At 35.4% G+C, this 12,192-nt stretch overlaps 1 protein-coding gene and 1 non-coding gene across 5 annotated transcripts in view; one reads left to right on the forward strand and one right to left on the reverse strand.

Moving 5' to 3' along the window:
• The window catches only part of UNC5D (unc-5 netrin receptor D), a 476,468-nt gene that overhangs the window by 300,407 nt on the left and 163,869 nt on the right, over positions 1-12,192 (reverse strand). The gene's annotated exons all lie outside the window — the stretch shown is intronic.
• On the forward strand, positions 7,505-7,623 carry LOC112483505. The gene has a single exon (XR_003047647.1). It is a non-coding gene; the product is annotated as a 5S ribosomal RNA (ribosomal RNA).

Below are 12,192 nucleotides of genomic sequence, written 5' to 3' on the forward strand. Positions count from 1 at the left end.
TTCATCAGCAACACTGTTTTTGTGCTTTAAATCCTAAAGAATTCAAAGAAAGCTACTACTATGTCTCCTTTTAGCTAACTTTGGGTGCTAGCTAGGATAGCATCATGTGGATTAAATGCTTGATAATGTTCGTTAATGAAGGAAATTAGAATTTTCTTTTCTATACACACACAAAGAAACTAAGCAATTAAGTTAACAAATTGGTATTGTGCACTTGTGACTCACAACATCGATTCACACACTAATTCATTAAATATTTATTAGGTGGTTGTTATATGCCAGGCACTGAGCACTGCACTTTGAATTGGATAAGTACTGCCTTGTCCATAAACAGGTTACCACATAAGGAGAAGTAATTTATATAACTCTTTAATTAAACAAATGTATTAAACTACTGCTCATTGCCTGGTAATGGAGAATAAGGGAAGAAGGATCCACAGGAAATATTAGAGGCTTCGCAAAAGAACACTCTACTTTAAGTTTGCTTCCAAGGAAGCAGCTTTCTCTTAGGAATTTCAAAGGAATTTCACATTTCTTCTCTCAATATCATAGTGTGCAGAACAATATGAATTTGAAGAAAGAACTGAACTATCAGAAAGGCCAAAGGCACAGAACCCCGAGTGACAGACAGACCTAGAAACTTTCAGCAACAAGTACAGACTAAAAATGACCTACATTCAGTGATAAGAGGAAAGATGAATCACAGATGGGCCCAGCCCTTTGGAACGCCTGATTAGAGTAACAGAAGAATCAAAGTTTAAGAATGTAAAGAAATTAAAATACCAGAACATTTCTTTTGGAGTTGGAATCTTAGCTCAACCACCTATGTGACCTTGGGCACATCATCTCATCTTCTTTCTTTGTACCTTTGTTTATTCTCATTTATAAAATTGAGATAATAGACCATAGTAAGGACAAAATGTCTTAATATACAGAGAGAACTTAACACCATGCCTTGCACCTAGTGTTTTGTAAGAATTTGCTAATGAATAAACTATTCACTTAGGTACCTAGGTTATAAAGATTATTACTAGTTTGTTTTCGGAAACTGTTATAGTTAATCATTTGTTCATAAGCATATTTTATAAACAGTATATAGCTCTCCCCAGAGAATGTGAATATAATACCCATGTTACAAGAATTATTATTTTATCATTACCAATTCAAAAGCAATTTTGCATTCCTAAATTCTAGGCTAAAGAACCAATCTAAATATTATTAGAGATATTGACATTACATAGATAAAAGTAGGCCCGGAATAGGAAAACACAGGTATGGTTGGCTACCTACTAAGGATTATTTTCTTTATTTGTAGAGGACAGTACTAACCTTTTCTGGGCAAGGCATAGGACATATAAACTAATGGTCACCAGAAGTAACAGGATGGAATTTTATTGAGCCATTCGGGTATGCATTTCATCAGCACAGATTTATTCAGCACTTATGGACAAGACATCTTACTAAGTGCTAAACAGGTTACATTTGCAAATTCTGCCCTCAAGAAGCTTAAAATTTAGCTGAGGTATCATGTCTAGTATAACATAAACAGCAAAAATGTCACTAAACAGTTTCAGAAAAATACAGAGTAATAGCTAGTATACTATTTAATAAGATATTAGCATAGGTCAAAACAGTCAAAAAGGCTTTGTGGAGAAAGAAGATAAACAGGAAGATTTGGGGTTTTTGTACACACCACCAAGTGATTCTCCACACCAGCTAGATATCCGACAAATTAAGTCAATTCTGACACTATCCACCCAGAGATGGCATCAGTTTCCACAGGTTAAGGGCTCAGTCCCACAAGACTGCCTTCCACTACAGATGTCAATCCCAAATCCAGGTTACCTGTGCTTCTGACCAACTGGCTATAAATCAGAGGTTCCCAGGACACCCTCCTTGTAGTCAATTAATTTGCTAGAGTGGCTCACAGAACTCAGGAAACTACTCACTAGATTACCAATTTATTACAAAAGATATTAAAGAATATGAATCAACAGCGAGATGAAGAGATATATAGGGCAAGGCACTGAACAAAAAGAGTTTCTGTCCTCACAGTTTAGAGCCCAGCATGGCAGCACACGGCAGCTCCCTGAACCCTGCCCTTTTGGGTTTTTACGCCGGCTTCATTATATAACTACGACTGATTAACACATTGGCCAGTGGCGATTTAACTCAGTCACCAGCCCCTCTCCCCTGGAGGTGGTTGGTGGGGGTGGGCCTGAGACTGAAAGTTCCAATCCTCCAATCACATGGTTGGCTATTCTGGCAACCAGCCCTCAACCCTAGCTGCTTTCCAAAAGTCACCTCACTAACATAATGAAAGACACCTCAATTTCCCTGATCACTTAGGAAATCCTAAGGGTTTTAGGAGCTCTGTGCCAGAAAGAGGTCAAAGACTAAATATGAATTACTTATTATAAATCACATTATCACAAATGAGAACTGATTTTTGAAAGACAGGGATGCACAGAATAGTTGCAAAGGAGGAGATCATCATGCTGAATAGATAAATATTACAGGCAAAAGGCCAAAGACTGAGGAGTGTAACATGCAGTAAATGTTAGAGTAAATTTAGTTGTAATGCAGAGAGGCCCTCGATGGGATTAGAATATACTAAACAATTACTATGTACAAAAGGCAGGCTGGGTGCAGGGGTGGCAGGCTGGAAGAAAGAGGAGGATAATCTCCTGACGTTTTCAATTCAATTAGATACATAAAAAAAGGAAAATACTGACAGTATGACGGTGTGAAATGAGTTAAATCACATAAGAAAAATTCTAGTTTCCAAGTACATAAAATGAAAGTTTCATAATGGAATGAACCAAATCTGTTTTCTTATTATTTTGGCAAAATGAACATCAAAGATGTATGAAATATTTTAGATGGCAGTGGGAGGACAGGCCAATTGTGGGGGAGAAGTTTGAGAGTCAGGAAATGCATTATGAGCTGCCATCTGGATTGAGTCATAGACAATAGGCAAGATTTCAATAACAGAACACAGTGGAAACTTAAAGCATCTGGGAGAAAGTCTTACATTTAAGCCTTTAATCAATTTTCAGTTAATTTTTGTGAGTGGTGTAAGACAGTGGTCTAATTTTATTTATTTATTTTTGCATGTGAATATCCAGTTTTCTCAGCACCATTTGTTGAAAAGACTGCTCTACCTTTTCCCTATTGAGTATTCTTGGCCCTCTTGCCAAATATTAGTTGACTGTACATGTGTGCATTTATTTTGGGGCTCTGAGTTCTACTCCACTGGTTGATGTGTCTATTTTTATGGCAGTACTTTACTGTTTTGATTACTAAAGCTTTGTAGTATGTATGGTTGGGAATCAGGAAGTGCGATACTTCCAGCTTTGTTTTCCTTTCTCAAGATTGCTCCAGCTATTAGAGATCTTTTGTGGTTCCATTTGAATTTTAGGATTATTGATTGTATTTCTTTGAAAAATGCCATTGAAATTTTGATAAGAGTTGCACTGAATCTATACTTGGCTTTGGAAAGTATGGACATTTTATCAATATTAATTCTTCCAATCCATAAACACAAAATATCTTTCTATTTGTCTTTGTCTTCTTCAATTACTTTCATCAAAGTCTTATAGTTTTCAGTGTACAGACCTTTCACCTCCTTGGTTAGATTTTTTTCTAAGTACTTTATTGTTTTTGATGCTGTTATAAATAGAATTTTTTTTCTTAATTTCTTTTTCAGATAATTCATTCTTAGTGTATAGAAATGCAACTTATTTTTGTATATTGGTTTTTTATCTTGCAATTTACTGAATTTGTATATTAGTTCTGAGAATTTGAATTTTTAATAGCTTCCAGGTGCTGCTCATGCTGCCAGGCCTTCCTCCACCTTGTTAAGTAACACTGACCTAAAGAGCATGAACTTAAAGAGCAAGGAATTTGAGTTAACTGAAATTACTTCCCTAGGAAAGTAATTAGGGCTGGGGAAAAACATTTATTAAGAAACAATAAGGCATTATTTTTCAGCCCTCCAATTATCATCATCATCATCATCATCATCAATCATCATCATATTTAAAGCAAATGAATTAATCCTTCATTTAAATCCTTTCCTCAAAACATTCTTTAAAATATTCCTTAATAGTTTTGAAAATACAATAATTAACAGACTAGACCCCCAAAACTCCACCGGTCAAAAATCATATGGGATAACAATCAGCCTGAAACCTTTCACTGCAGGCATAAGGTGAGAGCAGTCTGAATGGAATTTCTCCTTAGCAATGGCTCCTCCCTCCGCCCTCCTCCCTCCAAGCCAGACAGTTCATTAAAAGAGATTAGTTTTAAGCTGATGACAAAATGTGTTGTTGCAGCTAAAAAGAAATCTTCAACAAGCAAAAGAGGAAGTGGTGGTAGGAGGGGGAGATTTTGGAGAATACCGGAAAAAAAGCCTTAAGAATGAGAGAACTTTTTAAGGAAAAATTCAGAAATATTCAGACAGAGAGGGGTATTATTTCCTGGTAGAACACTGCTGAATTTCCGTACTCTAAAATTCTCCTGTGAGTGGTTTAAGACGGTAATTATAGCAGCAGACACCGAAGGAAAAGAATGCAGAGAAAACCTAAAACTAGGTTTTCTGAAAATTCCTACACTAGATGAAGAGGAAGAGATGAATTTCTTCCCTCCATGCTATGTCGGTATCCTTACAGTATCCACAAGTTAGCTCACTTATAATACCTACTGTCTTAATGGTGCCTGCCCATTTATTGAGAACCATTGCCTAACCAACACATTTTAAAGCACTTTAAATGTCATCTAAGCCTCACAATATTGCCTAGAAAAATATTAATGTTTTCTCTATTTTACAGATGAGGTCACAGGGTTACAAAAGCTAAATGACTTAAGGTAAAAGGTAATACATGTTAGTAGGATTCTAACACAGTCTCACATGCCCTCCTTGGCCAATTCCTTTATGCAGCTGATATGAATTTTATCAGAACTTCTTGGTTGGACTTGAAACTCACTACCAAACAGCTAGAGATTTGTCCTCAGGCAAATTATTTAACCCCTCTGAATGCCACACTTTTCATACATAAAACAGAATGTTATCAATTCCATAAGCATTTAGTAGATATACAGTAGGTTTTGTGATAAACATTTACTAGGTATTTATAGCTACCGAACACTCAGCTCTTCGACTTCTTTGCTATGACACCTTAAGCAACTTTCTCTATTTCTATGACACTGTGAAAAATAAGACTATCTACTTCATAGTTTTTATACAAATTAAATGAGTTATTACCTAGAATGACTTGGCTGGCACAAAGAAATCATACCATAACATTCAGCCTTAGCTCTGAGGATAATGGAAATGATGACGATGAAGGTGATGACAGTCACTATGCGAAGTGTTAACAATACCTGATCCCAAACCTCCAGGTCCTCGAATAAAGATAAAAGAAATTCATGCTCATGAAAGCATAAACTGTAGAACAGTATATAGATATTAGTTCCCATTTACTTTCAAGGTGAAGCTCATAGGTGATTGAAATTCTGTCAGGAAAGATGTGACCTAGCCAAAATGGACCATCACAGTTAATGTCTGAGGCAAGATGGCCTTAGATGTGGGGAATAAATTGGCTTTCCTCTATAAGTTAAAAGATTTAGACACAATGGCAACCATATCCCATCTCAGAATTTACAAAGTTAGGGAATGGGGTAGAAAATTGAAATTTTCATTTAAAAAGACAGGAAATTCCTGAAATAAAGAGAGATCTAATGATATTCATTCATTTATTCAGTCATTCTATAAACATTTATTGAACCATCTCAATTACTTTGCCAGGGACTTTTAAATAATTAAAAGGAATAAAAGTATTATCAATTAATAATATTAGGTTAATTTAATTACCTTTTTTTTAGTTTCTAAAAATTAGATCTTCTATATCTAATATCAAAATAAAATAAATTCTATGATAGTTAAAGAACTAAATGTAAAGATGAAATTCATGAAGTAGCTACAAGAAAATGTAAGTGCATGTTTATCTGATTTTGAGCTACAGATTATTTTTAGTGTAGAAACAAGGTAATATGGTATATGAATTATGAGTCAATAAAAGTCTCAAAAGTGTAAAAAATTCAAAACAAATCCCATACACGAGTAAAATTTCTGCATATAGAAAATGCAGGAAGTCATTTAAAATGATATTTTAGGATTATCAAAGAGTGAAAAAAGTTCAATACATACTAAATGAATACAAGCAAATTATAAAATCATAACCACAATAACTATTTCCAATTAGGTTTCAGTGTTTTTACACTTTTATGTATTTTTCAAATTTTCTAAACTAACTCTTGATTAGTTGTTAAATAAATGTCACAGATTTTTTAACTTTTTTTTTTAAGTAAAGTAAAATGATTGAGAGATCAATCAGTGACTCTAAGAGAAGACTAACATTAGGGAACATCAGAATAACCTTTAGGACACTGGGCCCCACCCAAAGAGTTTCTAATTCAGCAGGTTTTCAAATGATGTTGATGTTCTGGTACACTTGGGGGACCACACTTGAAACTACTGGGTAACATAAATTAACAAGCTACAGAGCCAGATTGTGTCGGTCTCAATCCCAGCTTTGAAACTTCGTTAAGTGTGTACATCGGTGGTCCCCAACTTTTTTGGCACCAGGGACCGGTGCTATGAGAATTTAATGCCCAGTGATCTGAGGTGGAGCTGAGGTGGTGATGCTAGCGCTGAGGAGTGGCTGCAAATACAGATGAAGCTTTCTTTGCTCGCTAGCTCGCCACTCACCTCCTGCTTGTGATGCTGGGGTCCTAACAGGCCACTGACCGGTACTGGTCCGCAGCCCAGGGGTTGGGGACCCCTGATATAAATTACTTAATCTCTGAGCTTCAGTTTCTCCATCTGTAAAATGAAAAACAATAATGGTATATAGTTTAACCTACCCCTTAAAACTGTTAAAAGATTTATAACATTTATAAAATTTGTCATTCATTTATAAGTTAAATGAATGCATTTATAAGGAACTGAGAATAGCATTCACTGCACAATAAGTGTTCTGTGTATTATTTTAGTAAGTGCAAATCTAGCATTATCCATATTTCACTAACGATGTCAGATAACGGTTTTAAGATATCTGCCACGTTATGGAACTTAATCATATTTAGTAATTTGTTACCTCCTTTTTTTTTTTTCAATTACTTTGTAATTACACTTGCCCTAAAGTCATTCAGAACTCTTAAAAGAATTATGTTTACTGAAGGTCAGGGAGTGGATGGAGTGGGAGGAAAGGCCAGTTGAGTATTAGACTTATGAAGTGCTGGAGGGCAGTACAAGGGTAGCTGGGGAGCTACCCTCTGAAGCCAACGGAAGAAATAGATGAGTTGATATACACATCACTTGGTCAGGTTAAACAGTTCACATTTAAATGATACAATTTGATCCCACGATAAAATACCACCCATAACTGGGTGACTATAATTTCTCATCCTAACTGGAACATTTTAAAAGTGAATAGAGGGTGTCTACGGCCATGCTACCCTGAACAAGCCCGATCCCGTCTGATCTCGGAAGTTAAGCAGGGTTGGGCCTGGTTAGTACTTGGATGGGAGACCACCTAGGAAAACCAGGTGCTATAGGCATAAAAAATAAAATAAAAAAATAAGGGATTTTAAGCTGACAAGGTCCTTGCAATCTGTGAGGTTAACCAAGGGTTGCCTTGCCTAAAAAAAAATAAAAATAAAAATAAAATAAAAAATAAAATAAAAGTGAATAGAGGGAGGTAATATTAGTTATTATAATGGGTCAAAAGGAATAAATGAGACTTCCAGTCATAGTCCTCATAGTCCCCTCCTTTCTCCGATATCGAAATTAATAAAAATCTTTTATCCTTTCCCTATAGTCAATAAGGATAATGCTTATGAGGTTTGGTTAATAAATACAAGTCAATGCACCTGTGTAGGGAGGAGAAAAGTATTTCCTAGAATGAAGGGCCTGGAAATCCCAATTACTCAGCTTGTATCTGGTTAATGAATGAATTGAATCCTTCTCTGGCTGACTAGATCCAGTGTCAAGAGAAATCTAAGGTATATGTAAATATAAACATACATATATAAATATAAACATATGTATATAAATATGTATATATATATATTTCATATGCTGCATAACAATGATGGCCATTGATAGACTGCATATATGACAGTAGGCCCATAAGATTATAACAGAGCTGAATCTCCTGTAAGAAATTGAAGGATATATGGAACAGGAGGAATTTTTCTTTATCTTAAGGGAACAATATTTGTGAAACCTGGCAATAGATTCTCACTCACAGCACCTCAATTTTCAGTGGGTAGATTACATCCCAATCAATCACCCACTGACCTGTTTCTGCAGAGAGAAGCCTGTCCCCACAGCACTACATAGTCAGAGGGTGCTGCAGCCCGCCCAGATGTAGCTTGATGCTGTTCAAGGTACATTGCTGTAAATTCTTTGTTGAGGACCTAAGACCCTGTACAAGGACACAGGTCCACAGGAGCTACAAGTATTCAAATGCCTCTGCCATTTTAGCAAAAGCTTTCAGTGCTAGTGTGGAGCCAGCCTGTCTCTGTACTTGGGGAAACTTTTCAGGTTGTAATGATGCAAAGCATACATTCATTTTATTTCTTCCATCAATTCAATACCAGAGAGAGCCCTTTGTGCCAGATAGGGTCAATGGAACCAAAAACAAATTTCCAAAGTCAAAGTATTGAGTCCTCAGTTCTATACTCTCTCCCTCTTTTACTATTTTTTTTTTATTTTTAAAAACCCTCTTCTATTTTTTTTTTTTATAAATACCACAAAGTTTTCCTTAATCTGACCACTGCTCCAACGTGGAATAGCCAAAACCACATTGCCATGGCAATCCTCTGTTCTTTTCACTCCCCACTCACAGTCACTACTCAGCCAATTTCTCCTTGATATTTCCAATTGATCCAGCACACATCCCTGTTCAAAAAGCAGCACTGAGAGTTTCAATATTCTATTTCTGACCTTGTAAGAAGGAAGCAGGGAGAGGACTTATGAGACAGTATAAAGTCTACAGTAGCATACACTAATGGCCTTCACATTCTCTCACCATTCACTCACTGACTCACCCAGAGCAACATCTGGTCTTGCAGGCTCCATTCATGGTAAGTGCTGTAAATAGGTGCACCATTTTTTATCTTTCATGCTGTATATTTACTGTATCTTTTCTATGTTTAGATATGTTTAGGTACACAAATATTTACCACTGTATTATAACTGCCTACAGTATTCAGTATATTCTGTATAGGTTTATGGCCTAGCAGCAATAGGCTATATACCACACAGCCTAGGTGTGTATGAGGCTATACCATCTAGGTTTGTGTAGGTACACTCTATGATGTTCACATAACAATGAAATCATGTAAAGATGTTTCTCAGAAAGTATCCATGTTGTTAAGTGACACATGACTAGACATTATCAACACAGTATTGGGGAAACTTTTTAATCTCATTTATAATATAATCAAAAATAATAAAATACTTAGAAATAAATTTGAACAAGGAAGTGAAAGATTCTACATACCTAAGTTCTAAAACATTGATGAAAGAAATTGAAGAAGACAAAAATAAATAGGAAGATACCTTGTTTACTTGGACTAAAAAAATTAATATTATTCAAATGTCTGTATCACCCAAAGTGTTCTATAGATTCAATGAAATCCCCATCAAAATTCCAATGACATTTTTCACAAACTAGAACGAACAATTCCAAAATTCATATGGAATCACAAATAGCCAAATAGCCAAAGACCCCAAATAGCCAAAGCAATCTTGAGCAAGAAAAAAGAAAGCTGGAAATATCAAACTTCTTGATTTCAAAGTATACCTCAAAGCTATAGTAACTCAAACAGTATGGTATTGGAATGAAAATGGACACATCAATCAGTGGAGCAGAAAAGAGCACCCAGAAATAAACCCATGCATATATGACCACTTTTCATCAAAGGCCCCAAACATATACAATGGGGAAGGGACAGTCTCTTCAATAAGTGTTACTGGAAAAAAAAGATATCCACATGCAAAATAATCAAAGAGGATTCTTATCTTATAGCAAATACAAAAATCAGCTCAAAATGGATTAAAGACATAAATATAAGACTTGTAACTGTCAAACTCCTAGAAGAAAATATAGGAGCTCCTTGACATTGGTTTTTACATTGATTTTTTTGAATATGATATTCCTATTTTTGGATAAACATTCCCATGTTCATTGCTATGTTATTCACAATAACCAAGATATGTAATCGACTTATATGTCCATTCAAGGATGAATGGATAAACAAAATATGGTATATATATATATATATATATATACACACACACACACACACACATACACACACACAATGGACTATTATTATTCAGCTTTAAAAAAAGGAGGACATTCTGCCATTTGTAACAACATGGACAGACTTGGAGGGTATTATGCTAATTGAAATGAATCAGACACAGAAAACCAAATATTATAGGATCTCAATGATATGAGGAATCTAAAATAGCCAACCTCATAGAAGTAGAAAGTAGAAAGATTACCAGTTGCTGAGGGGACAGGGCACATGGGGGAGATTATGGTCAAAGGGTACAATGTTTCAGTTATACAAGATAAATTCTGGACATATACTATACAGCATAGTGCCTACAGATAACGATACTGTATTATATACATACAATGTCTTACATGGACAGATCTTATGTTAAGTGTTCTTACCACATATACACTCATACACACAAATACTATTAACGATAATAAGGAAACATTGGGAAGTGATGAATATGTCTATGGCCTTGATGTCAGTAATAGTTTCATGATATGTATTTATCCCCAAACTCATCAAATTGTATACATTAAATATGTGCAACTTTTTACATGTCAAGCATACCTCAATAGAGCAGTTATAAAACAAAGATTTGCTAGTACAAGAAAACCAAATGATCATGGCAGAGAGTAAGGATTCAATAACACCAACAGGAGAATGCATGCCCGTAAGACCTGAAACCTTCCACCAGCCAATGTTGTAGAAAACATCTAAACAACAAATACTTACTAAACATTAGTTAAGGGAGCAGATAAAATCTGGTCCTTCCCCTTACCTTTGAACACTGACAGTCTAGTCATAGAGATAAGATTACTATGTATGAATCAATGAACAATATAAATGAAAATACATGCATCAGGAACAATATTAGGAAGACAAAAATAGTACTCATTAATCAAAATATACAAATTAATTTGTAACAAATGTTTTATGTGGCAGCGTTGTTACGGGAAGAAAAAAATTGGCAACAGCAACTAACATTTATATAGCACTTTCAAGTGCATTAATATTCCTGTCTAATCAGGGCAAGAGCAGCCAAGGAAAGCTGTGTGGAGGAGGTGAGATTAAAAGGGCTTCTAAGTTTGGTGTGATTCAACTTTAACAAAGGGCCTGAATACATCAAGAAGCACTAACAGAAGCAGTCACTAGACTACGTGTCTATCTGGAGACAGGCTCAAAATTTCAAAAAAACAACAGAGAACACAAAAAACTTAAAATTCATTTTTTTTTTTTTTTAAATAAAACAGACTTCAGGAAAAGTTGCCAAAAGTGGATTTATTTTCTGAGCGACATGGGCTGACTGGGTTTGGAAGAATGAACTCACTAACAGATTTGTGTTCCTGCAATATGCTCCAATGATGCAATGGGGACTTTATAATAAGACCATCGACACACATTAAAAGGGCTTTTAGGATCTCTGATAAGTCCAGATGGCTATGCCTAGTTTCTTACCTATGAAGAAGCATTTCTCCAAGACAAAAGGATGAATGAAGTTAGAGACCCCAAAGGCCCATTGCTACTGCTTAGCATTACAGATCACCGGAGTGATAGAGTTGAACTTACAGACAATCATGGTAAGAAAACAGTGAGGGATAGTGAGCAGGTTGGGGAGAAAAAGTACTGAACCTTAAAAATACCTCCTTTGTGACCTTTAAATCCCTATACAGTACAACCGGATATATCTTCTTACAAATGAAATTAATTTCCCTATCTCCTTTTGTTTACCTTGAAAAGGTGAATTATGCCAACCTGAGAGATTTTTGATATTTTGACCCAGTCAAAAGTTGTAGATTATTTTTTTCTTCAGCACACTAAACTGTCCAAGGA

Source organism: Pteropus alecto, unplaced genomic scaffold (assembly GCF_000325575.1).
Source record: "Pteropus alecto unplaced genomic scaffold, ASM32557v1 scaffold24, whole genome shotgun sequence".
In the NCBI taxonomy this organism is placed as follows: Eukaryota; Metazoa; Chordata; class Mammalia; order Chiroptera; family Pteropodidae; genus Pteropus; species Pteropus alecto.